The sequence below is a fragment of the Cygnus atratus genome, chromosome 6 (genome assembly GCF_013377495.2).
Source record: "Cygnus atratus isolate AKBS03 ecotype Queensland, Australia chromosome 6, CAtr_DNAZoo_HiC_assembly, whole genome shotgun sequence".
Lineage (NCBI taxonomy): Eukaryota > Metazoa > Chordata > Aves > Anseriformes > Anatidae > Cygnus > Cygnus atratus.
Window position 1 is genome coordinate 25,482,319 of NC_066367.1, and position 24,313 is coordinate 25,506,631.

At 48.5% G+C, this 24,313-nt stretch overlaps 1 protein-coding gene across 4 annotated transcripts in view; it reads left to right on the forward strand.

Annotated features, from left to right (window-relative positions):
* Positions 1 to 2,510: 2,510 nt before the first annotated feature.
* SEMA5B (semaphorin 5B) overlaps positions 2,511 to 24,313 on the forward strand; it is a 274,579-nt gene continuing 252,776 nt past the window's right edge. For 2 of the 4 annotated variants that reach the window (XR_004777167.2, XM_035536716.2), the window contains exon 1: positions 2,515 to 2,725. The gene's annotated coding sequence lies outside the window, so the exon portion shown is untranslated. Of the gene's footprint in view, positions 2,726 to 24,313 lie in introns of all 4 variants that reach the window. The other 2 variants (XM_035536719.2, XM_035536718.2) reach the window with 2 other exon arrangements.

The following is a 24,313-nucleotide window of genomic DNA, read 5'->3' on the forward strand; positions in this document are numbered from 1 at the left end:
TGCTCTGGCCACCTACAGCAAAATTGCTTTTCTAAGGCCACGGCTGCCGCTGCGGAGTCGCGGTCTAGGGATCAAGCGGGGGCGAGCGCTGTCGCCCAGTCTCCGGATGATGAGGCCAGACTCCAGATTTTCCTCCCCATCTCCCCCAAACCCCGTGAGGATTCTCTGAATGCCCGCGGCAGCAGCGTTCAGCAGCCCCGCGCAGCCCGCCCAGCCACAACGGACTGGTTTCATGCAGAACAACGCAGCCTGCCCTACTTCGGCAGGCAAATGCAACACCGGCTGCAATTCGGGGGGCCGTCTTTGGGTGACCTGACCCACCACAAGCCCACCTCCGGCGGCCTCAGCCCCCCCGGACCCCAGCTTTACGCCCGGGCTCAGCAGCGAGCTTCTGCTACCCACCCCGCAGCCCCATACCCTCGCCCAGCTTCGTCCCCCCGGCTGTGCCTGGGGTCTCTGCCCCATTTCACCCAGCCCTCCCAGCACCCTGCAGGCAGCGAGGTGCCCCCCACTACCCCTGGACCCCCCTTTTTTTGCCCTCCCCCCCCGGCAGGGCAGGAGGCTCCGGGCCGGCCGCCAGCCGCGGCTGCAGCCGCATCGGGAGGCACCAGCAGCACCTAGCGGTAAGAGCCGGCCCGGCCCGGCCCGCCCTGCCGAGGTTTAGGATTTGGAGGTGGGAAAAGTTGGTGGGTACAGCTCGCTGGGCCTGCGGCGCCCCGGTTTGAACTTGGCACTTCTTTTTTGAAGAAGCGGGATGGTAGTGCTTTGCATCAGATGGCTGCTACTGAAAGGAGTCAGTAGTTTCCCTGTTGGGGCAGAGGTTCGGAGAGGTCCTGCCGCCTGTCCCAGTTACAGTATCCAGACCGAGAGGCCAAGAAACAGCCCAGGACTTTACTGACACCTTCACTCGGGGGTCTCTGAGCAATGCACATGGCCAGCAGGACTGCCAGCTCTGCAGGGCAAAACAGCAAAACAGGAGAAGGAAAATGCTGGCAGATTTTCGGGCAAACAATCTTTAATAGAAAAGCGCTATCCAGAGATCTTTAAATGATGACAGAGGGTGGACCCCCCCTTAGTTTACCTCATTTCATGCTACTCACTGCTCACCACTCAGTGCCTAATTTGCACGTCTCAGAAGGAAGAAAGGCAGAGCTTTGGGGGGTCTTTTTGGGGTCCTGCTCCCGAGGCCTGGGTGAGCAAAGCACCCGCTCTGCAGCAGGACTGGAGAGGACAAAAAGGAAAAAGGAAAGTCCAGCACGGCCCCGCCACAGCTGTACCGACCTGCGCTTCATCCTGCTCTGAACGCCCGGCCCGCTGTACGTCATTATTTAAAATTTAATTTACTAAATTGAAAGGTATCATCGTGCGTATTAGGGAAACGGATGAGCTCAACAGTTATTTACTATTCACGTCGAAATTAATACAAATACCCCAAGAAGATGCTGTACCAACAAATCGGCGCGGGTTTTTCTGTAGGTCTTCAAAAGAGATGGGGGTGAAAACAGAGGGCAGAGGAGATGCTGTCGTGCCGGGGGCAGCTTGCTCAGCGCCTTTCAGGCTATGCCCGAGTCGAGGCACATCTTTGTATCCGAGTTCTGAGCAGGACACAGAGCCACGCTGCGTTTAGTCTGCACCCGCTCCCTGCCCTCAACTTCCCGGTGCGTCTTTTAACATGGGAATCGGGTTGAAACCGTAAATTATGTACCGACCATTTCAGGCGAACCGTATCCAAAAACGCGTTCCAGCATGAGGGGATGTAGTGATAGTTACTCGATTACAGAACTGAGGAATTAAGACCGGGCAAATAATTACCTCTTGTGTAACGCGTGTCTCCGTGCCGTGGCTTTGACCTGGGGGAGCCCCCTGCCACCCCCGCCGGTGGCCGCGGCGCTGAGGACCCCCGGCGGGGTTCCGCTGGTTTTACAGAGCACCAGTGGCCGGATCCGCGCGGGGAAGAAAAAAAATGAAACAAAATAAAGTAACCCCCGGCTCGTTATGCACGCACCCCCACGCGGCGCCATCACGCAGGCCGCCCTGTCGGAGGATCCGGCAGCGAAATGAAGAGCCGAGGCCCTCAGCCGGCAATTTTCCCCTGCCACCAGATCGCGGGGGCCCGGTGACCAAACTTTGACATCCCCCCCCCCCCCCCCCCCGAAAAAATTTGGGGCCCCCTCCCACCGTCCCCGCCTTCTCCCGCTGCAGCACCCCGCCGCCGAGCGCTGCCGCCCCTCCCCGCGCCTGCCCTGCCCTCGCCCCCTTTCCCCTCTCCTTCCCCCCTCACTCCGCGCCCCCTGCGCTGCCCCGCGGCGCTGGGAGCCCCTCGGCTGCCACCGGGGAGAGCCGGGGCCGCCAGCCCCTAGCTCCCTCCTCCTCCCCTACCTTCTCCTCCTCCTCCTCCGCCTCCTCCTCCTCCTCCTCCTCCCCCCGCTCTCCGATGGCAAGAGTTGGAGCCGCGCTGCTCGCAGCCGCCGGGAAGAGCCGGCGGAGCGCGGGGCAGGACCCGGGGCCCGACTTCGCGGCTCCCCGCTTCGCTGCCGCCGCCTCGCCTCGCATGGCCCGGGCCGGCGCTCCCTGAGCCCGGGGCCGTGGGGCCAGCCGTGGGGCCAGCCGTGGGGCCAGCCGTGGGGCCAGCCGTGGGGCCAGCCGCCGCTCCCCGCCGGCCTCCAGCGGCAGCCGGAGCGCGATGTGCCGCTGAGCCCCGCACCCGGAGCCCGGCCGACAGCCCGTAAGCGCCGCGCCGGGGCCGGGGGAGGGAGGTGGGAGAGCAAACTTCGTGCTGCGGAGGGGGAGAGGGGCCGGGGGACACCCTGCGGGCTGTGGGGGCGCCTTGCGGGCACCTTACGGAGCTTGGGGGCACCTTACGGGGCGCGGGGACACCCTACGAGGTGTGGGGACACCGTACGGGGCTTGGGGATGCTCTGTGGGGTGTAGGGACACCCTACGGAGCATGGGGACACTCTGTGGAGCGTGGGGACATCCAGTGGGGTGTAGGGACGCTCTGTGGGACATGGGGACACTCTGCGGGGCGTCGGGACACCCTGTGGGGACACCCTGTGGGGCACGGGGATACCCTACAGGGTGTGGGGACACTGCAGAGCATGGGGACACCCTACGGGGTTTAGGGACGCTCTGCAGAGTGTGGGGACACCCCACGGGTGTATGTACAACCTGCAGGGCATTGAGACACCCTACGGGGCCCAGGGACTCCCTGCAGGGTGTAAGGGTGCACTCGTGGCCCCACGCTGGGCTGGTCTCGCAGTCCTGGAGCTAGGAGGTGGCCCCGGAGGTGGCTTCGTTCCTCTTTCTGTCCCCTTCTCCAGCACCTTCCCGGCTCTCCCGAAACCCGCTGAGCGGGGCTGTGAGGGAGGGAAGGGGTGCGGTGGTGGGAAGCCGGATGGCTTGGATAGAGGGATATTAAATTATTATTATTTTTTTTTCAGATGGTAATTTGTCTTTGTGGTAGGGGTGGCCCATTAAATTTCAGCTCACGTCCTGATGGAGATCAAAAGCAAAGGGGAGAGGGAGAGGGAAGCAGAGAGCCTTGTGCAGCTCCTTCACTCCGCGTATTGTTAGAAACTTGTGGGGCAGGGGGGGATAAGGGGGATTCCCAGGAACAACCCTAGTGGATCCAGCTCCGACACCCACACCAAAAGTTGGAGATGTGTATTTTCCAACACTGCCATCTGCTCCGCGGTGCTGCCCAGGAGCGTGCTTGCTGTTACGCCTCGGAGGAAACAAACAAAAGGTTTGCTTGCCAAGTCGGTGCTGAACCTGGCTGTTCACGGGCGTTAGGTGGAGTGCAGGGGAGTATCTGTGTCCTGAAGGCTCGCTATCCTCAGCTGGCTCAGGTTAGACTCTTTTTGATAATTTCCTGTCCTAAAAAAAGGTCTCCAAACATGGTAGATGCCAGGTCCTGTTTTTTTTTCTTCCTTTTTTTCCTTCTTCTTGAACTATTTATGTCTGGGTATATCGGTTTGGGATCATAGTAAAGTTTCATTTTTTGTTGTGCAAATGTTCCCTCTCATTACAGAAAATACTTCTCCTAAATTATAGTCTGAGCGGCAAGAGGTTAGCTCTCTTTGCCTCCGGATGGGTTCAGTGGTAGGCTGAGACCCCAAGCTGCCTGCACTGCGAATGAAATAGAACCCAACTAGGCTAAAAGTTATAATGGGCTTTGATTCTCACTGCTGCTTGAGATCAGTGGAGATCCGGGGTGAGCGAAGGCAAGGAGGAGGAGTGCGAGTAGCTGGAACAAGCTACTCACACAGAAAAGTGCTCTCGATTATATGTGTGAGTTGTAAGCACCCAAGGGAGAAAACTGGTCATAAACTGCAGAGAAGAAGGCAATGGGAAAAAGAAAAAACCTGCTGGTGTTTAACCAGATTACTTGGGATTTTTTAACAGAGGTTTTCTTTTTAAACAGCTACTCGAACCATCCGCATCTTTTTCCTTCGTTTTTCTCTCCCTTTCGGGCTCAAACTTTTTCTGTCCAGCTTGGGCTGAGCGCTAAGTTGGCTGTGCACGAGGCAGGCTGCACTAGGGGATCTTTGCGTTTTCAGTGCCGTGGAGGCAATTTCTCCTTTTTCTTTTTCCCTCTCCCTGTATCTTGCCTTCTTTCCTCAAAGAGATTAAGTTTTTGTCCACCCCGCCAGCGACATGTTAATCCTGGAGTCAGGGGGGCACGAGATCCCGCCGCTCAGCACATAGATATTGGCTTTGTTCGGCCCCCAGCCCGTGGGACCGCTGGAGTTGGCAGTGGCTGCCCTCCCTGACCTCCCTCCCTCCCCGCACCGAGCTGGGGCAGCCGGCGAGGAGAAAAGGAGCAAACTCCAGCCGGTGAAAAAGAACAGCCCCGGGAGACAAAGGGCTCCGGCAGGGAGATGCTGGGGGTGTGGGGCTGTGTGGGGAAGGACTTGTAAGGAGGTGGCCCCGTCGGATCCCACAGGCTGGAGGAGGTGGCGTGGGGACGGGTCCGCGAGGAGCCCGCACAGCCCGAGAGGGACCCCATACAGGTGGTGCCGTGGGGCTGTGGTTGTTTGCAGGAAGACGAAGCAAGTGCCCAAGCAAAATGGCTTTGGTAGTCTGGTACGATTGCTGTTTATTCTCCAAACAGAAAGCCGGCTTAGGGGAACGTACACCTGGGCTTTACGGTCTGTGCTTCTCTGTAACTTACCCTGGAGTCAGTCGGAAAAGTCTGCTGGACTTAGGCTGGGACACGCTCAGCCCTTAATGGGGAACACGTCCTTGGAGAGCAGTGGCTGTGTGATGCTAAATGTGGCTCGAACAACACGTCTCTACTTCAGCCAGGCTTAATAATCGCGTGAGCAGTCACGCTAGGGTTAAATAGGACCATCTGCATGAGTATGTTTTGCTGGAAACAACCACACTGCGTGAAAAGTTTCTGTGTGAAGCCTAGGCTGTTGCCTTGCTGTTTGGCAAAAGGGGGCAGTATCAAACAATACCACAAAGAAATCCACTGTGCATCTGCCTCCCTGCCTCGAGAACTGATGCGTGGTGTTTCTGCTGGGACCTTGGAGCTCGGGCTGTTATCCGGAAGCCCTTATTCAGGTGGTTCCTTACACAGACATCAGTGAAGTTAATTGAGTGCGTAAACGAGGCAGGATCAAAGCTGGCGCTCTTTTACTTCAGGGCTGCATCGCTTCCATGTGCTGGCCTGGCCAGGGAAGGCTCGGAAATGTAGGATAACATCGCATGATTTCAGAGCCACTTGGGTTCACGTTCAGGAGGCTGGCAGCAGTAACCCTAGCCTGCTCTTACACCGCTGATTTTAGGGGTGGCGTGGTGAGGCCCTAGGCTTGGAGTGCCGGTCCTATAAATGCCCTTCGAGGAATTGTCATCGCTGCTTTCCTTAGTAAGAAAAGTGAACGTTTTCTCTTCTAAATTTAACTTTGTTTGAGAACTCATTTGCTTCCAGCCGAGAGAAATATATTGATCCAGCATACAAAATACCGCTCTTAGAATGCGTTCAAAAGCCTTTTCACCTTTTATTTATCCGCACGCCTGGAACCATTGGATCACCACCCCCCAGTTAATTTTTTACTGAGCAGTGTTTCAGAGGGTCTCTCGTGGGGAAGCCGTGCTGGGCTCCATCCATGCTGGGTCTCGAGAGCAGCCCGGCCCTGGGAGGGGAGCGGTAAGGGATGGGGGGCGGTAAGGGATGGGGGGCGATAAGGGATGGGGGGCGATAAGGGATGGGGAGCCGGCCGGCACCGCAGCCACATCCCGCTGTCGGAGCAGTGCCCAGCCCCACGGTGCAGGTGCTGCCCGGTGCGAAGGCAGCAGCTGGGTTTGCCCCGGCTCAGAGCATCCCTGACTCCTGGTGTAGGACTGAGGAAGGGCGAGGGAATCGAATGCAGGTAGCGGTGGAGGCGATTCGGGGCCATTCTCCAGGGGTGGAGTTGTTGTCACGGCCTGCTGAGATTGCAAAGTAAGGCCTGGGTGATGGACTTACCTCTTATAGACTGAATGCCGCGAGGGTGAACTGCCGCTCCTGTAGGTTGCATCCTGCTTATTTAGTGCCCTTTTAGGTTGCATCCTTGTTCTTTGTGTTGGTGTTAAACTCCACGGACACAAGCCGTGGGGTACGAGAGTGCTGTCCCTGCTGTGCCTTGAAAGGGGCTGTGTTCGAATAGGAGTGCTGTTGACTTTGAGAATCAAATAACAGTTCTTTGTTAATGCTCTGTTGCTTTTTTTTTTCTTTTTAAGGAGGAAAAACTCACTGAAGAGCATGTGTCTCCTAGTCTTACTGTAGGTCATTGTTCCTCTTCCTTTTACGCTGTGGGCTGCTGACTTCCAGCACTCCCAGAACCAGAACTCATCCCATTTCTGCCCACGGTTGCAATTTTCATTAGTTTCTGTGGTAGCTGTCTGCATACCAGATACGAGGCTTTGACAGGTATTTGAACCTGCAGCTTCTGCGGACAGCGCCTTGCTTGCTGGAGGTTATTCTGCAAGCACGGTTAGCCTCGGTATTTATTTCACCTCTGTTCTCATCGGCGTCCAAAAAATACTGCCTGACAGCCGTTGTTCCTTAGCCCGGGCTCAAAGCGTGCGAGCAGCAGAGCTGGGAAGGCACGAGGGTGGCTCTCAGTATGCAAGGTCTCCTTGACTACAGCACTACGACTCCCAGAGTTACCTCTGCTGCAGCACTCGCACAAAGCTCTCGCTTTTAAGGCCCGTGCAAAAGAGCTCAAAGTGATTTTCCGACGATGAGCGCCTGAGTGGCGGTACTTCGGGTACTGCTGTTACCTAATGTGTATCTACAAAGCACACGGTTCTGTTTTGTGCCAGGCTGCAGTAAGTCTGGCAGGTAATTTGCATGTGAAGGATGTTACCAAGTTACAGCGTATGACTCCAAATTGGTGACGGGGCTATTCATGTGCTTATAATTAGGCATACCCCAAAGCACTGTGTTGGTTAAGGACCGGTATGTCTTTATTTACTTTTTAGTAAGCTTTAAATGAGATCGTAAGTAAACATGCTGATTGCTAGTTTTAATCCTCAAATCAGTTGTGAACACATCGGGAGTTTCTAAGTCATCTGTGTAATTTCGTTGCTTTTCAGTAAGGGGTCATTTGTGGAGAGAGCAGGGGGTATTTTCTTCCCATACGCCTGGTCTTGCAAGGTGCTGCATGTTCTTGGTTCTCATTAACGTTTCTCTGGGAAACAGCATCCTGCACCCTCAGACCCCGATAAACACAGGGCCCTGTGGGTCTCTGCTTTGTGCAGCAGGCAAAATGCTTCGGGGCTTGGTAGTCCCCACATGTAGCGTGCTACACATTAGGCTGTTGCTAAAAGCCATATAAATTGCACCGTGCCGGTTTCAAAGGTTTGACTTCATCCATTGTGCAGCACCGTGTGACCATCTGGGACACAGCAACCTGCGGAGAAGAAGCGCAGTGAGCGGTTTGATCTCGGCCGAGTGCTGCGCTGAACTCAAAGGCTCAGTCACGGCTTCGTATCCACAAGGCAGCCTCAGCAATTGGGAGCAGCGTGTGGGGATCTGGCGCTGCAAAATGGGTCCCCCGGCAGCCTCGAGCCCTCTGTGCTACGGAGGAGAGGATCAGATGGCGAGCTGAGATGCTGTCCGCGCCCCTGCGCAACAGCCAGCCTGAGTCCTGCTTAGGCAGTCTACGAGCCATTTGCAGTTTACGGGTTTGTGGCTTCTGAAGTTTGTGTATTTTGCAGATTGCTCGTGCCATAGCCTTCAAAAACTGTTAGCTTTTAAGGCAAGCAGATGGCTTTAGCAAAATAAATTTGCTGGCACCTGGAACAGGTGGATCTGGAATCAATTTATGCGGTGTAATTTTTTCCACACCCCTTTTGGAATAATTTTATACCCTGGAGCCACCTAAGATGCTTATTATGTAGCCAATAGGGAGCTGCTTCTGTCTGACTACATAAGATTTTACACATCTTTTATAGCTAATGCCGAGATTGAAATGCAAAATTTAGTGCTGGGAGTGCATGCGAATTTGCGAAACTCCCGGGAGAGAATGTGGGTGCATGTATCAGTGAATGAATTATGCTCCTCCATAGACAGAGAGGGCTTTTTTTAGTGGTAACAAATGTCCTGTGTTCAGTGTTTGTCATTTTAAAAGTAGTATTTTTCATTTCAAGTGCGAGCCCCGTACAGGTTACTGATGTAGAGTAAAAATGAAAAAAATACCTTTAACTGCATCTGAAAGGACGACAATCAAAGTTTTGGATGTGGTGCAAAAGTAGGGATGGAGCTGGCGTTTCCAGTACGGCTGTGACAGGTACGAGTGGTTACCTGAGAAGGGAAGGATGCTCTGTGAGAAGGGGAGGATGCTCTCGAGGGGCAGGGAGCAGACCCCGGACGAGGCCTTGGCCACATCCTTGTTCTTGCAACAGAAGCGGGGCCAAGCAGCTCACCTGGCTGGGGAGGTTCCTGGTGACTCCGAAAGGGCTTTGAGCGGGCTCTGGGAACGTCTGCACAACTCAGGTGTTGGATTAGGGACCAAATGTGGGAAGGGTCTGGGGCCAGCCCTCGGAGGGAGGAGGATGCTGCCTGCGGCCGGCCTGCTGTACAGGTCGAATCTCTCTGCTGTGTTTCCTGGCCACGTGGAAGTTGTTTAGCCTGCAGTTTCAGCTAAAGGTTGCTTATTTATCTCCTACAATGCTGATTTACAATAGATCAAAGATTAGCGGGAAAAAAGAGGACGAGAAAGGAAAGGGTAGGAAGTTCACTCTGGATAATTCAGTTTGACAGGCTAATATAGTAAATTCAAGAACGCCGAGCGAGAGGCGCATTTTGGAGCCTGTCTGTATAATGCAGGGAAGGAAAACTTGGCAAGGTCTCAAAAGTTTGTTAGAGTGATTACAGATCCCCCCGCTCTGCCTCACGTTCCTTGCTCGGCTCTCTCTTCCTGATTGAAGGCGACTGTCTGCCAGAGGGAGATTTTCAAACACATGATTTGGACGGGGCAATCAGCCTGCATTTATAAATCACTTAATATTTCACTCTCCGACCTTTTTGGGGTCCGCTCCACATCTGAAGGGCATTTTCATTAAAAATACAAAGCTGAGGCTCGATTCCTGCCTGCGTCCAAGGTGCTCCTCCAGTCTAAGAGAGCTCAGCTTTTGTTGGTAAGTGCAGCCAGAAACCACCTATTTAAAATAAAAGACCATTAGTGGCTTGTGGTAGGATGAAACAGCTGAGAGATACATACTTTATTCAACATGAGCAACATAGGACCATGCACTGTGACTTCGGCTCTGAGCTGCTGTTTGTTACTGATGGAGGGTGCTGTCAAGTAGCATGTAATGCAAGTGATGAGGAATTGCACAGTTCCTGATTTGTGACGATAATTAAGTGATACGAGAGTACAACTCCCCCTCAGTTCTGTTTTGACGACAGTGCGAGGCAGTCAGAAGTAAAAATCATCAGGGAGAGAAACTGAGGCACAGAAGGACTGCGGCCTGGAGCATTTTGTGCTCGTCTGTTAAAGATATCACGAAGCGTAAGGAGGCAGATGGGCGCCAGGTAGGAGGGATTGCCAGGGACTGAAATCAGTAGGAATTAGACTTTGACATCTGTGAAGAGTCAGGTGTTACATGACTTGCTCGAGGTCACACAGTGAGTTAGTGTCAGAGGTAAGGTTACAACCCCTGGAAACGCTTACTCACATCCTTAACTCCAAATATGTAGTTGCATCCTGTGAATTAAATGCTTCGTCTCACTGCTTTCCTGGATCAGAGCTCTGGACTTGTGCCTTCCAAGACTACGCACTTGCTAAACATTGCCAGGAGGTTACCTGGTCCTGCGAATGCTTTACTCACCCGAGAAGTTCAATTCGTTGGGGTGACTGCAGTTGGAGAAAATGATTGCAGGTGCACAACTGGCCCCAACATTTTGCAGATGAAACAGGGATCATTCCTGCATTATGTACTTTCATATATGCACGTGCACACGCATCTATATGGATTGAATTAAAACAAAAGCAAGTGATTAACGTCTTTAAAATTTAACAATTTTCCCCCTTAACCAACAGAAGTTGTTCCCAAGAGAGTAATTTACTACATATCTTCGGTATTTGTACAGGACTGTACATCAGGAATACAAAACATGATGTTGCTAATGCTGTGTGTTCCCTCTAATGGGTCTTTGAAATATTAAAACAACTTATATTTGGAATGAGCTTTGCACACCTTCTTGTCTGTGGTTGCTTTGCAAATCCAGGCTTCACTGCTTCGCTTCAGAAAATTATGAGTTTATTATGCTCCTGGAATGCTAATAGCACTTCATTTTTTCCTCCAAATTTCTTCTTCCTATTTATTTATTGATTCTTCATTTGAGCACAGTTTCACAGATAATGATGATGCTACTGAGAATAACTGGTATGAGTTAATTTTGAGCAGGCTGAAGTTGCTGTGCCATCCTTCTTTGCCAGGAACCTCTCTGTAATATTCATAAGCTGAGGCATCCAGGATGCTGAATTAGTTAAGAAGACGACTGCATAAGATTACTCCCAATGTTATATTTCATTCTTAGATTCATAAAGACAAAGCGTGTCGGGGCTGACAAATCTAAATTTAATTTTTCATTGAAAACCCATTGGCGGATTTGCAGATGGCAGGATTTAGGTAAGCAGTCTCTGATGGTCACTTAGTCTTTACTCGGATGAATCACTTACTGACTTGCGAGTGAACACGTGTGAACCAGAGATTTTAGCATTTCACCCTTTACATTTTACTTTTGTTTCCAGGGATTCCTCCCCATCCGAATCCCTCCTCCCACAGTGATGGATGAGGACTTCAGAAAGTGCTTTCGGTCATTTTCTCTGTCTTCCCTGAGGCCACAGGACTTCCCTGAGCTGATTCACGTTCAAGCTGGTCATTTGTTCTAAACAAGCACCCAATTTTGATTTAAATATTTCTGAAGGAAGAGAACATCCTGCAATTCTTGGTTAAATGTTAAAAATTCAGCGGCCCTCATGGTTATATTGCCTCTTACTTTCTCAGTTGCTAGCTTCTTGGACTTGTTATGCTCTCATCTGGAGAGCAGAGCATCCCATTTGCTTGCGGTGGAAGTACTTGTGAACTGCAATCAAGTCAGCTCTTAATTTCTCTGTGATACTGCAGTATTACACTGGATTCTTCTGTGGTTTTTCAATCCTTATGTCAGCCTGATGGCTCTTCTCTGAACACTTCCTGAGGATGTTAGTGGCCAAAGAAGACGGAGTGATGATGCTGACAGCTGCAGAGACTGGGGGGAACTGGAACAGCACAGATTACAGAGCAGGACTGAGCAGATAGTAGGAAATAAGGACTATATGGCAGATAAAGTTGGAAGGCAAAAAAGAAGCACAGTGGCATACGAAACTCCTGGCATGAGCAGCCTGGTTTAATTTATGCCTGGGGAAGAGCTGGAGTAGCTGTAGTGTTGAAAGACAACAGCATGTTTTTGCTGGCAGAGGAGGATGGCTGGGAGGTGGGCAAGGACTGCAGCAGCAGTAGCGCTTGTAAATCAGAGCAGCGTTGTATCAGAGGAGCTCTCTGTGGGAAAATTTCAAAACATCTGTCTGCACTTTGCTTGGGCATAACCAAACTCTTTCTTTCAGTTCAGTCTGAATTTCTGGAGAGGCAGCCGTTCTGTTCTTGCAAGTGTAAGGTCTGATCCTGCAGAACCAAACCTACTTTTGCAATTTGTGCAAATGCACAAAGTGTGCACAAAGGAGTGCACAAATGAGTAACATCTGAAGTGTTACTCATTTCAGTGAAATGACCTGTAATGAGAATTTACTGGCCTGGGTTCTTGATTGCTATCACAAGGCAAGCACCATTAACTATCCCAAAAGTTACACCAGTGTACGGCTGGGCTGTGCTAACCCTAACTGGGATACTTGTGATCTGAGAGGACTAGAACCTTCCTGTAAGTAACCCGATTTCTGTTCTTAGTTTGGAAAGATGTTATCATTTAATGAAAACTCTTTGTTTTCTGGCAGCGTACTTGGCTATCCATTTGCAAAGCTCTCAAAGGACTTGGACATCTGTGAAAAGTGCAAGAGTTTAATTCTGCTCACAGCTACGCTAGTGCAACCTCAGTGAGGAGCTGCAGTTGTGCTTGACTGATGACTAATAAATAGTGTGAGTCCAGGTACTCGGGGACAAATTTGTACCTCTTTGTCCTTGTTGCACAGGGATGGTGTTGGACCAGAGGCACATTCCGAAATAAGGTGTGCAAGATTATGCTATTGCAAAACCCAGTGCCAAGAAAAGCATTTCCAGTTTTAATTAAAACAAAACCCCAGACAACAAGATCTCTGTTTCTGTTGAATTGTAACCTTCCCAGACGTTTGAGCATGAGATGCAGAAGTAATTGATTAGAAACACAAGTAAAATAATAAGACTTTCTTTTTTTTTTCCAAGTTGATTCAACTGAAAAAGGGGGAAAAAAAAACACCTGAAGATTTTCCCTGTGTCGAGTAAGACTTCTCTTCACATATAGACCAAATGAACTGCTGGAGTGCTTCAGTGAAGTTAGCACAAGGCCCTGAGCCAGTGGGATTATTTACATGGCAGGCTGCTACCTGGTCAAATCCGGGCTTTAAGTACATAGCCTGAAGAACTGGGAATAATCTGATGTCTGCAGTTCGAATGGCCTGAGGTATTTGCAGAAGAGATAATGGCCTGATCCTGCACCAAGGGATATCAGTAGCAAAAATTCCATGTATGTAAGTTAATACTGGATTTCTCTCTTAAGAAAAAAATCAGTACGCACCTTGTAGCTCTTATCGAAGGACTATTTGGATTTGAGATTGGCATACTGCCGAAGTCAGGACTGCATGAGTTGGCCCCAGGTTTTCAACCTGACAGTACCTCTTTAAAATGCAGCAGTATAATTTTGACATCTCTTATTTGTTTTGAATGGCAGAGCTAACATGTCTGTCAGTCACAATGACTTGATAGACGTGATTAAAAGGCAGGGGATCGGGAAAAATGCATGCTTATCACAGCCAACCCTCCCCAGTGAAAAAGTAAGTGGCTCAGTGGCATTTTTGCAATTGAGGTGTAACTGAAAGCATTTTTGGAAATGTACTTTGTAGACTGCTTTGAAATGGTGTTTTCTATTATGACCAGTTTCTGGAACAGATTATCATGATTGTAAGAAGCACTTCAAAGCAGATTGATGTAGGAAGATCTTTCCCTGAAAGCTTTGGCTTCTATGTAAGACAGAAAGCTACAAATGTGTCTGCAATCTGTGTTGTTTCAGCTACAACAGCATTTATTTGATAAAAGTGGGCTGCTATTAATTTCCAAAATGCTACAAAGCACTTTGTATTTTGCTGGTCCCTCTGTTTCACAGAGGGTTTCAAAGGCTGTGTTTCCTTTCTCCCATACCCTCCAAATTTCTGTTTTGTATTTTCTAAGGGCTGAGACTTAAACATTGTAATAAAATACTGAATTGCATCCGATAAACAGTCAGACGCTAATTTAAAGTATCAATGGCCAGACTTCCATAAACAGATCTTGACGCATCATCTGCTCCATTCCCTGACCTTACACAGCTCCACCTCCACCATTCAGCTGCCATCAGCAGTAGCTAAATCTTGGGAGGAATTGGAGAATGCTATCAGATACACTTCAAAAATATATAAATCTCTGAACTTCCACCTACAAGGCAAGCTACATGGCATTTCAGCAAGACTCCCAGAAAACTTTACTTATAGGCTAAGATCTGTACCTGGGGGAACTGAAGTCTTCTACATACGTGCAAACACAGGAGCAATCTGTGCCACAAAAGGCCACTTTCTGGTTGGTATGAAACCAGGTGATAATAACACATTGGAGTGTGGCGACACGCCAGTAAATAATTCTTGGTTTTCAAGGGTATTGAAAAGGGAGGAAGCTCGTGCAGAAAATGAAAGGCAACAGGAAGAAGAAAGATAAGAAGCAACTAGAACTGTTTTACTCCACTATGTTTGGTGCACATGTAGAGGACAGGAAGAAGAAATTAAAAAAAGTTGTCATGTTACTTTGTATCTCCTCCAGCTGGAATATATCAAGCCCATTGCATCACCCTTTACGTGATTCCTAAACAGACAAATTTCCTTTTTACCAGGGAAGAAGCTGAGGGAAAGAGAAGTTGAGTCACTTAGCTCATCGAGGGAGGCAGCGTATGCAAGTCCTGCAGTCACAGTCACTTTTTCTTGCTTGACAGCAGAAGTATGATGAATTATTTGCGTTAAAGCAGAAGAGCCTTGAAGTAGTCCCTCCCCTTTTTGGGAAATTATTCTTTCCTATAAAGCAAGGCCAAATGCTGTGTTGATGGATCTTTTATGAATACTTATGGTAAAGGTTAAAAAATGTGTGATTTTTTTTTTTAATCTACAATGTCATCGAATGACCATTTCTGACACGTAAGTTTGAAATCAAAATATTATGTTGCTTTTCTGTTTCAGTTCTTCCAATAACTAGAGCAATACTCTTTGTATGCTGTAATCCATGGAAATACTCGCCGTATGCTATAATCCGTGGATTCAGTTCAAAGTTGCCATCTTGGTGTCAGAAACCCCACCAAGAACTTGCCTTTACTCTTTCGCTCATGCGGTGCTTGTCACCTTCCAGAGGCTGGGAGTCCGTCTGGTTTCGTAAGGAAAACTGCTGTTGGCAGTGAGACTCCTCCACCCAGCTCATGCTGGAGGTTGTGTCTTTGCCTTCCCGTAGCCACACCGTGCCCGGCGGTCCCCATGTAACGCAGGGATGGAGGGATCTGTCTGGGAGATGTGGGAAATAAATGAAACGACCTTGTTTTTCTTTCTAAAGAAATGCAGATCACTTTTAAACAAGCTTCTAAAGCAGATAACTCTCTGAGCCTTTTCTTACCCTTTCTTTTCTCCAACATAGAAAATTATTCGCCAAGCACCGCTTTTGTCTGTATTTTTAGTGGGCATAAATTTATCTACTTAATACGTAGTTTGCTTCTTGCATCTACACATAATTAAATCATATTTGTTCTTAGAAACTATTCATCTAGTGTAAACCTGCTTCCTGAGTAAATATTCCTTTAATTAGTAGAACAAATAGATTGCGGGATTTGGAGTTGATTATCACAGCATTCCTTTCCCTGATGTCTGCTTCAGATCTGCACAATGGAGAGGTGTGCTAAATACAGCCGGGGAACACAGCAGCAAGCTTTTTTGCAGTTTGAAAATAAATACACCTTCTGAATACTTCACACCTACAGAACCCTTCATTTGGGGATTACAAAGTGCTTCACCATGCTGTGTGGGTATTATTCGTTTCCCTTTTAGAGGAGGATAAACTGAAACGGAGAAATTAAGGCCAGAATGCTACATCCCCGCGTTGTATTAATAGGGGAAGCTGTACCAAGATGTGTATGGTCTCCAGCCAGGCTCAGTGGCTTGGGACCGGGGTGTGCAGGCAGTAGCAGAGCTGAGAGGGGAGTGCAGCCTTCCTGGGTTTTTTATGTTGGGACTGTATGGGGGCAACTCCTGAGAAGTTAGGGGAGAAGTCTGTTTCCTGCGGGAGGAGTGTTTAGGAGTTATCAGCGGCTTCATGTTTTCCTAACTGCAGGGTAAGGAGTTCCTACTAGGGGAGGGCAGATTCTGAGCTCTGACTTGCTCCTGCTGAGTTAATTAGCTTGACTTTAAATCAGTTCCTCTTCTGAGCTGGAGTTGCTTATGTGGGAAAGAGAGGGAAGAAGCCCCAGCCAAATGAGAGCCCCTGGTAAGCACGCAGGTGAACAAGGCTTGTAAATGGCTGTCCTGAGACTGAGCAGAAGAGTGTGTCTGCCAGTGAAATGCCCCTGTTTGGATGTATCCTTAATGAAAGGAAAGGTTTTACTCTGCAGTCAGCAGCCAAAACATCCCTTCTGCTCTTTGAGCGTGGCATGACTTTGCTTCAGGGGTGCAGTGAACAGAGGTGGCATTTGGGGGAGACTCGGCAGTGTCAGAGCTGATGGATGGATGCCGTGAGATCCCGCGTGCATGGGGACAGCTTTTTGTGTCTGCTTGGCTTTGGATGGGGGTAAATTTGTAAAACCATCCCGCCTCACACACATACTGACTTCCAAAAATGCTTTCCTCTTACTGTTCCTGGAGCTATTAGATGTAGCTGAACCTCCTCAGATAATGGACTGTGAAGGAAGGAATATGTTGCTTAAACAAGAACATCTTTAGCAGCTAACAGGGTTAGTTGTTTTTATTTCTCTCCACATATTTACTCCAGCTCTGATAGCTCAAGGGCTCTCCTTCATGGCTCCGAAGGCTTTATTTTAGCAAGACAAGCATCAGCCGACCCGGTAAGCACCTCCTTGTTGGATGTTGGTGGTGATAATGCAGCCCGTGCCTCGTCTCCTAGCTCAGGTGTGCCTACCTGCGTGGTTCTGCAGTGATAACCAGAAGGTGCCTTCCTGTGGTTTGGTGTAATCCTGTTAACCGCAAGAAGATGTTCTCATTGTGTAACACACTATCCACTTGGGAGTTAGCAGGAAATACCTATTGCAATTCAGATTTACATCCTGGATTATTGGGCAATAATTTCCTTGTTGCAGGCAGGTTCTGCCTCCCTCAGAGGTCAGATGGCGCGGGGACGGGAAGTTTAAGCCAGCTCCAAGAGGATGTCTGACAAGAGCTCTTTGCCTCAACTTTCCACCGTGGAAGGGTGTGAGAGAGTACATGGGATCTGTTTTGTTCATTGAGATCAGAAATCCTTCTGGGATGAGAAGTTGCCCCACAAACATCAACGGCACCTTGTGCCGCGCCACTGCACTTCGTGTGGAACCACTACCTGCCTGTGGGACACGAACAGCAGCGGCAATCCGTCTGAAATGCGATGCCCTGTGCTTTAAATGCTTTCGCTTTGTTTTCAGATAACAATCTCTTAGCTCTTTGAGGCATTTAGCAAAAATTGTTTTAGCATGACTGCAGCATCTCAGAGAGCGTTGTGTGTGTTTTCGTGTGGGTAGGAGCCGAAACCATGCGGTGCTGCCGCAGCCGTAGCGCTTTGCTGTGCTGTGGCAGGTAGGATCGATTTTACAGTTAGGTGAGACTGATTTCAAATGTTCCTTTATTGAGTTTATTGGCACCTACAACTAACAGTGTTAAAAGGTTAACTGGTATGCACGTTAAGCTGCACACAGCCCAAAAAATTTGTGTGGAGAATCAAAACAGTAGTCTCCTGTGAATGGTCCCTTCACTCGACAAAATGTCTGTGTGCGTATGTTGAGGCTTGATGAGGTTGTTTAAGATCACTGGATACTGTAATCTTACAGCTTTTCTGTGCCTCTTGTGGATAATATTCCTGGCTGAACGCTGAACTGAAGGAAGGGCAGAGCGGGCTTTTGAGCAGAAAATAGACGGAAGACTTGGAGCATTCCTGAGACGTCTGGGATCCGTGGCTGGCATCGAGTTGTGCTACAGGCCTACTGCGTGAACACGAGCATGTCCCACACATGCTTCATGCTTCCTTACTCAGCCCCTTAGAAAGCAGACGGTACTTCAGAGATGATATGAGGTTTCTCTGGGATTTGTAAAGCTCTGGGAACACCTCGTCTGGGCCAGCTACAGAACTGCAAGTATTGCTATTGCTTGGAGTCAGGTAGTCCTGTGAAAATGTCACCTCCTTTGGTCCACATTAACAGTTAGAAAGGGACAAGAACTGAGCGAGAAAGAGAGATGTGTGCTCTGATTGCTTAAATACCAGTGTGGGAATTAGTAAGTTTTAACTTTTAAACTCATCCCTACCAGCAGCTCACTCTTTGCCTTGGGCAAACGATGGGAATCAGCAACAAGCTCCTCAGTTGAAGTAATAATACATAAGAAAAAGAAGAGAAAAAAAATACATCGTTTTCTAGAGTTGTTGTGGGAATTAATCAGAGATTATTTTAAAGTATTGCCTGAAAAGTGCTACATATTTTAAATGGTTTCCTCTCTCTGCATATTAGTTGTATGCATAGGAGAAAATCAGTCTGAAGCACAGCTCTCGTTTGGTGATTTCGATTTGAAATGACCCTTTCTTTCATCAAAACAACAGAAAGGACAGATGTGTGTTATTAAGAAACAAGATGTTCTCGTTCAAACTGGCAGCATTATCTCTGAAACCCACCCTGCAGGAGCAGTGCTTGCAGAAAAACTAGATTCCCACCAGTTAGCTGCTGCTATCTCTTTCACTCCATGCTCCAAATTACTTGCAGAGCAGCTGGCATTAGCCACCCTTATTTCCTTTGATGCAAGAAGTGTGCTTTTCCCGTTCTCAGATTCCTCCACACCTGTGCTCCCAGTAACAGGCGGTGATCGGCGGTGAGTCACTTGACACGCTCTGTGCCTAGAGTTGGCTTTGCTCCTAGTGACGTGTGCCAGCCCAGGCGGAAAACATAGAAAGAAAAAAACATAGACCCTAAAGGCATGATAAGTTGAATTATTTCCCCTCAGCCCTTCCTTTCCCTTCCCGGACTGGAAATCCAGTTTGCGTATGAAGTTCATGAACTGGAAACAAGCTGCTGACTCTGTGGCTGCTGTTGGCTATGATCCTCCAAACCTCAGCATTCAGACTGAAAGCCAGACCTCTCTGGTACATTAAGGCTCACACACTAGCTTTAATTGTTGAACTTCCTTTCAGGACTAAGAGATTACAAAAGAGTTGCCAAGGCTCTCTTGTCAGTGGTCCGTGTTCCCGTGATACCCTAGCTAACTCGACTTTGAAGTGCTGCAAATGAGGATGTTCTCCTTTCTCTCCTCTACAAGTGCACATTGCAAGGGTCTAACTGCCGCTGAAGTTCCCATCAACTTGATTAGTTGGCACCAGCTTCGATGTGGACTGAAACACCGAGAACAAACCGTGTCTTTAGAACCAGACCTCTAAAAGTTACCCGAGAAGTGACTGTGTTTGTTCCTCCTGAATTTAAAGCCTGTGGATTGGCTACGATCCTCCTGCTATGGACCTGATCCAAAGATCACTGAAATGAAAGAGAGGGAGGGTGTCTTAAAATTCCTTCCCTCGGTTTTGGATCAGGCTGTCTTTTAAAGATACTTGTCCTCTCTTCTAATCTGAACCGAGTATTCTTGAGAGCCATGCATATCTTTTCTATTTCACAAGTTTGTGTGTTTCACTCCCACTGGCATGCCCGGCTCACGGTTCCTCTCATTTCGTATGGCTTGTGGTCTGTACAAGCAGGTTGGTTTTCATTACTGCATCAGACATGGATAGCTACCAAGACTGCATTTTAACAGAAGGTGGAATATATCAGTGTTGTACAACTGAAGCCAGAGCCAACAGCATATTTTACCTTTAAGCTAGCGAGTCTACCAAAGCCAGTATTTTTTTAAGCTAGATGGGGACCGTACATCTGCTGCAGTGCAGCTGGAATACCCGCCAGTAAGGGCAGGGTGCCCTCTCCAGGGGCTGGGTGTATTGCTTTACGGGCTGTCCACCTGCACCGGACGCCTTTCACTTGGCTGCACTGCACCGTGGTCATGGTTGAAAATAAGCAGATTTGTTGTTTAATACCTTTGGCAGTCTTTCAAGGAGATGGAGTGAAAAATTGAGAGCGCACTTGGTTGGCATCCCATTCCCATCAGGAAGGGCTCGCGTAACAACAGGTCCTGAGCTCGGCCTCTCCTGCGGGGGCATTGTACCTGCTGGAGGGAGGGGGACCCCTCGGACGCTATTGTTTCTGGACAGCATCCTGCAGAGAATAATCGTAGTGCCACCACATCTCAGAAAAAGCCTTTCGGCCTTGGCCGCTCTCTTTGGCGAGGCGGATGAGGCAGCGTTTTGCAGCCCGCAGTTATGTGTTCCCGAGGCAGGGAAGTGCTGCCGCGTTGGGTTGGCCTTAAAGGTCATGGTTCTGCTCCGTGCGTGCAGGAGGGAAGGTCTCTTCGGTTTCTCTGTGAGAAACCCCCCAAAGGCAAGAGCAAACTTCAGCTGAATTGTTTCTCTTTTTGGCTCTTTCGGCTGGAAGTGGGCTGAGCTCCAACTCCTCTCATGCTGTTTGCCCTGTAACCTCCGTTCCTTCCCGAGTCCCATCCGCACTGTCAGAAACGGGGCAGGTCCCTTCCTCTGCCCCGGCCTGGGGCTGTAGTGCTTGGACGCGGTCCCCTCAGCTTTCACCCCCAGAGCCGTGCCCAGGCAGCGAGCACGGCTGCTCGCCATTACGCGGCACGCCGCGCCTCCGCCCGGCACGCTGCTCGGGGCGGCGAGGGAGCGAGGAGCTTTCAGCCCAGCCAACCTTGGGCTGAAGTACACAGGCCTCTACTGACATTTTCGGCTGAATGCTAACAGTAGCCGCTGATGAAGCCAAGAATGTGTCTCTTCATGCCACTCGAACGCTGTATCGAGGGCGAGGGCACGATTAGTCATTCAGCAGGCAAACATCTGGTGTTCCGCGTGCCCTGCAGCTCTTCCTACTTAGCAGGCCTCACAGAGGCCCGCCAGAGCTGGGAATGTGTTAATGCAGGCATTTCAGTTTTGTATTTTTAACCACCACCATCAACTTCTGGACTGGCTACAGTTAGCCAGTGTGTTTTAAAAGAAGTAAAAACGTGCTTACTTGTCTGCTTTTTATTTTTAATTCTGTTGTTACAGCAGGGGACGGGTCCCTCACCGGACACGTACCAGCACGGTGCCACTGACTTCCACTTGTCGTGTCCATGCACTCTTCAGTCTTCCCAAGTGAGCAGAGCCCAGGCTCTAAATCTGGCCTGGGAGTTTAGGCACAGTTCTGAGGTGTCTGTTTTCTTTTTGGAATATATGCCTGGGTCTGGAGATGGGTGTCGAAGTATTATGTACAAGACTTTGCAGCTGCTTAAACCCATACAAGTTTTCTACAGTTGCCTGAGGCAAAACTGGTTTGCTCGTGTGGTCTTTTCCAGTTCTGTATTCTTGTATTTCTAGATCCCAGCTCACTCTGGACGGCCAGAACCACTTATCTCTTTAGGAATGTGTGATAGATGAAAAAAAAAGAAACGATTTTCAGAGGGTTTCTAACCACTTAACACTGTCTTTAAGGCTGAATAGGTGTCAGAAAACCAGTGAAAATAAAATATGTCTTTATGCAAATCTCTGCCCCTTTCCTCCCCATGCTTTGTCTTCTGTTCTGAATCCCAGAGTCGCTCTCTGACCACGGGCAAATCCTTCTTTAATCCTTGCAAAACTTCTTCCTTTTGTTCCTTTCTTCTACCCTTGTTTCCTTCATCTTGGGCAATCCATCTGGGCTTTTAAGTGACATCAGGTTTCTTTGTTTTCCACACTTGGTGAAATGCCCTTTTCCAAATGCTTTTCTGTGCAGTACACCTGTAATAGCTGGCTTCTTCCAACTCAGGCACTTCCCTTAGCATATCTGATGTCCCATTGGAAGATAAAACTGCTCACGGTGCCTTTTGTTTGTCTCATGTCTTCCTCCAGAGGCAGCAAAAGACGTGCAATGGGTTTCTAGTCCACTGAGTCTGTAGCTGGTGCAGTGTGTCTTGAAGCTGGAGCCTGAGCTGGAGGTGTGTTACAGCTGCTAGGAATGCAAACAGTGTATGTAGACAGAGCCTGAATTGCCCCAGGTATCTCAGTAGATCTTAATCACAGCCTGTTTTCTTCATCTAGGCATAGCTTTCAAGCAAACCGAGTTTCAGAGAAACATGACAAAACTGCTCCGCTGTTTTGCAAAGTGCAAGCAGAAGTTGTAGTTAAAGTGACCCTCACCATCAGTTGGAAAGTACAACCTCAGGCAAAAAGACTTCACTGCATGCGACTTCAGTAATGGCAAGGTGACAGATACGCATGGAGCACAGGGAGAACTTGCTCTCTCTGTCCGTTGTGTAACGTGTTTTTATGCAGACTAGTAAGCAGAATCGTGGGGGGTCCATTGGCCTTTTGACCAAAGAAGAATCATTAGTAAATCGTAAGCCAATTAGGGTTGGAAAAAAGGTGACAGCCTCTCCAGTTCATCCCTTGCTAATGTGGGGACTGTTCCCTACAGAGCATTTTCTCTTGTTGGCATTAAATGATGGAGCATCTATTGCTTCCCTTGGGAAAGTACACATTCACCATCAGTGAACTCTGTTTAACAGATAGCCTAAACCTTCCTTAGTTTCCTTCCTGTTTCCTGACTAACTCTTCTGAGATTTTTGCACCTTTTGAATATTTGTGGATAGTGCTGTTGTTACCGTATGTCATATCGGTGATCAGTGTATCCTTATCCTTAAGATACGCTCATCTACCACCAAATCCTAGAGGAGCCCTTCCTTTTGGTTGCATCAGATCTGAATGTGGACATAGAGCCAAATGGTTTCAGAGGAAAACCCTCCTTTTTAGACTATCCTTGCCATCATTTGGTTTGATGATTAGACTACCATTTTCTTTTATTTCAGCTCAGTGACCAAGCAGCAATCTGGAATTATACATCATCCTGTTTCATATACTTTATGACTTGGTGTAAATTAAAAATAATCCTTTTTGGAAGCCTGAAATTTTACCAGTGGCCAAAGTTCCAGAGAATCCATTTAGAGGAAAAATACCAGTAAAAGTAAGAGAGGATAAAAAGCATCACTGGCTGTGTCTTTTGGTGTAAATCACATTCATTTCATAAAAGTCTTGAACACATCCCTTAAACTTTAATACCTGAATTTCAAGCCCAGCAGTCAGTGGAGTTTTTAGCACCAGCCAGAGAGTATTCATAGTTGGCAGGCAGATGGTCCTTTCCCCTCTTTTACATTCTTTTAACGCACTAACACTGCCAGTTGGGCATTTGAAAGCCTCATTAATTTTCCTCACTGTTTGGCAATAAGACCTTGCTTGTTCCTTGCTGTCTTCCATTACTGAAACCTGTGCAGTTTTCAGATTGCTCCTACTTGTTGCTTTGATGTGGGGCTGGGTTATTTGCCTTGCTGTGGAACCAAATGGCGGAGATGCTGAGTGATGCAGAAACACGCTGGGATGTGATGTCAAAAACGCAAGTGGTTAGAGTGCAGGGAGGAGAAATTTGGTGCGTGGGTACATCGGGTACAAGGAAGGAATTAGAAATGAGCAAGAAAGGATCATGTCAAGACAATATTGATGTTAGATCCAGCAAGCTCAGAGGAGACTGTAGCTTTCTCTGGTTACAGTTTCTGTGTTTTGATGTTATTAGAGGAACCAATGATGTTTCTTTATACTTTCCTGGAGAAGTCTCAGGTTTCTCTGGAGCTCTGGAAATACGTGATGTGTCTGAAAATACTACTTTTACATAACTGCTTATTTTTCTTTTTTTTTTCCCTTTATTTTCCCACAAGATAAATGCTTTACAGTGTAGCTCTCCTTTATACAGCGAATGTGCAGAAATGGCAGCACAGAGCTGCATGTTGAGTGGTTTCGACTGGCTCCGTATCTCATTATCCAAGTTACAGGATGGATTTTTTTGACTGCCTGCCCTGCAAACTCATTCTGAGACAGATGTGTTAAAAATGCATGTGTCCTTGGTTACCTGGAGAGAGCAGAGGTGCTTTGTAGCTCTGAGTTAAGTTAAACGAACAGAGCCTGTATTATTCATCAAGACAAAATCATTTTCTGAATCTGAAAAAAAAGAAACTGTCTTGTCTGAAAATCATTTATCTGGCCTTGATTTTCCTGAGGGCAGTGAGCAGAAGTCAAGTTTAAAACAGAATAAAACTCTTTTTCTGTGGGATCAACAAAAGTAAATTGCCAGCAGAACCACTTTTGATCAAATAAGTGTCTACTGCAGGAATTGACTGTGCTGCCTGCACAGCACAAAGTTACAACGTGCCTCTGCTCTCCGGTCAGTTAGCACTGCTTCCCTTTTCCTCTTGGCGTGCTTGGTAAA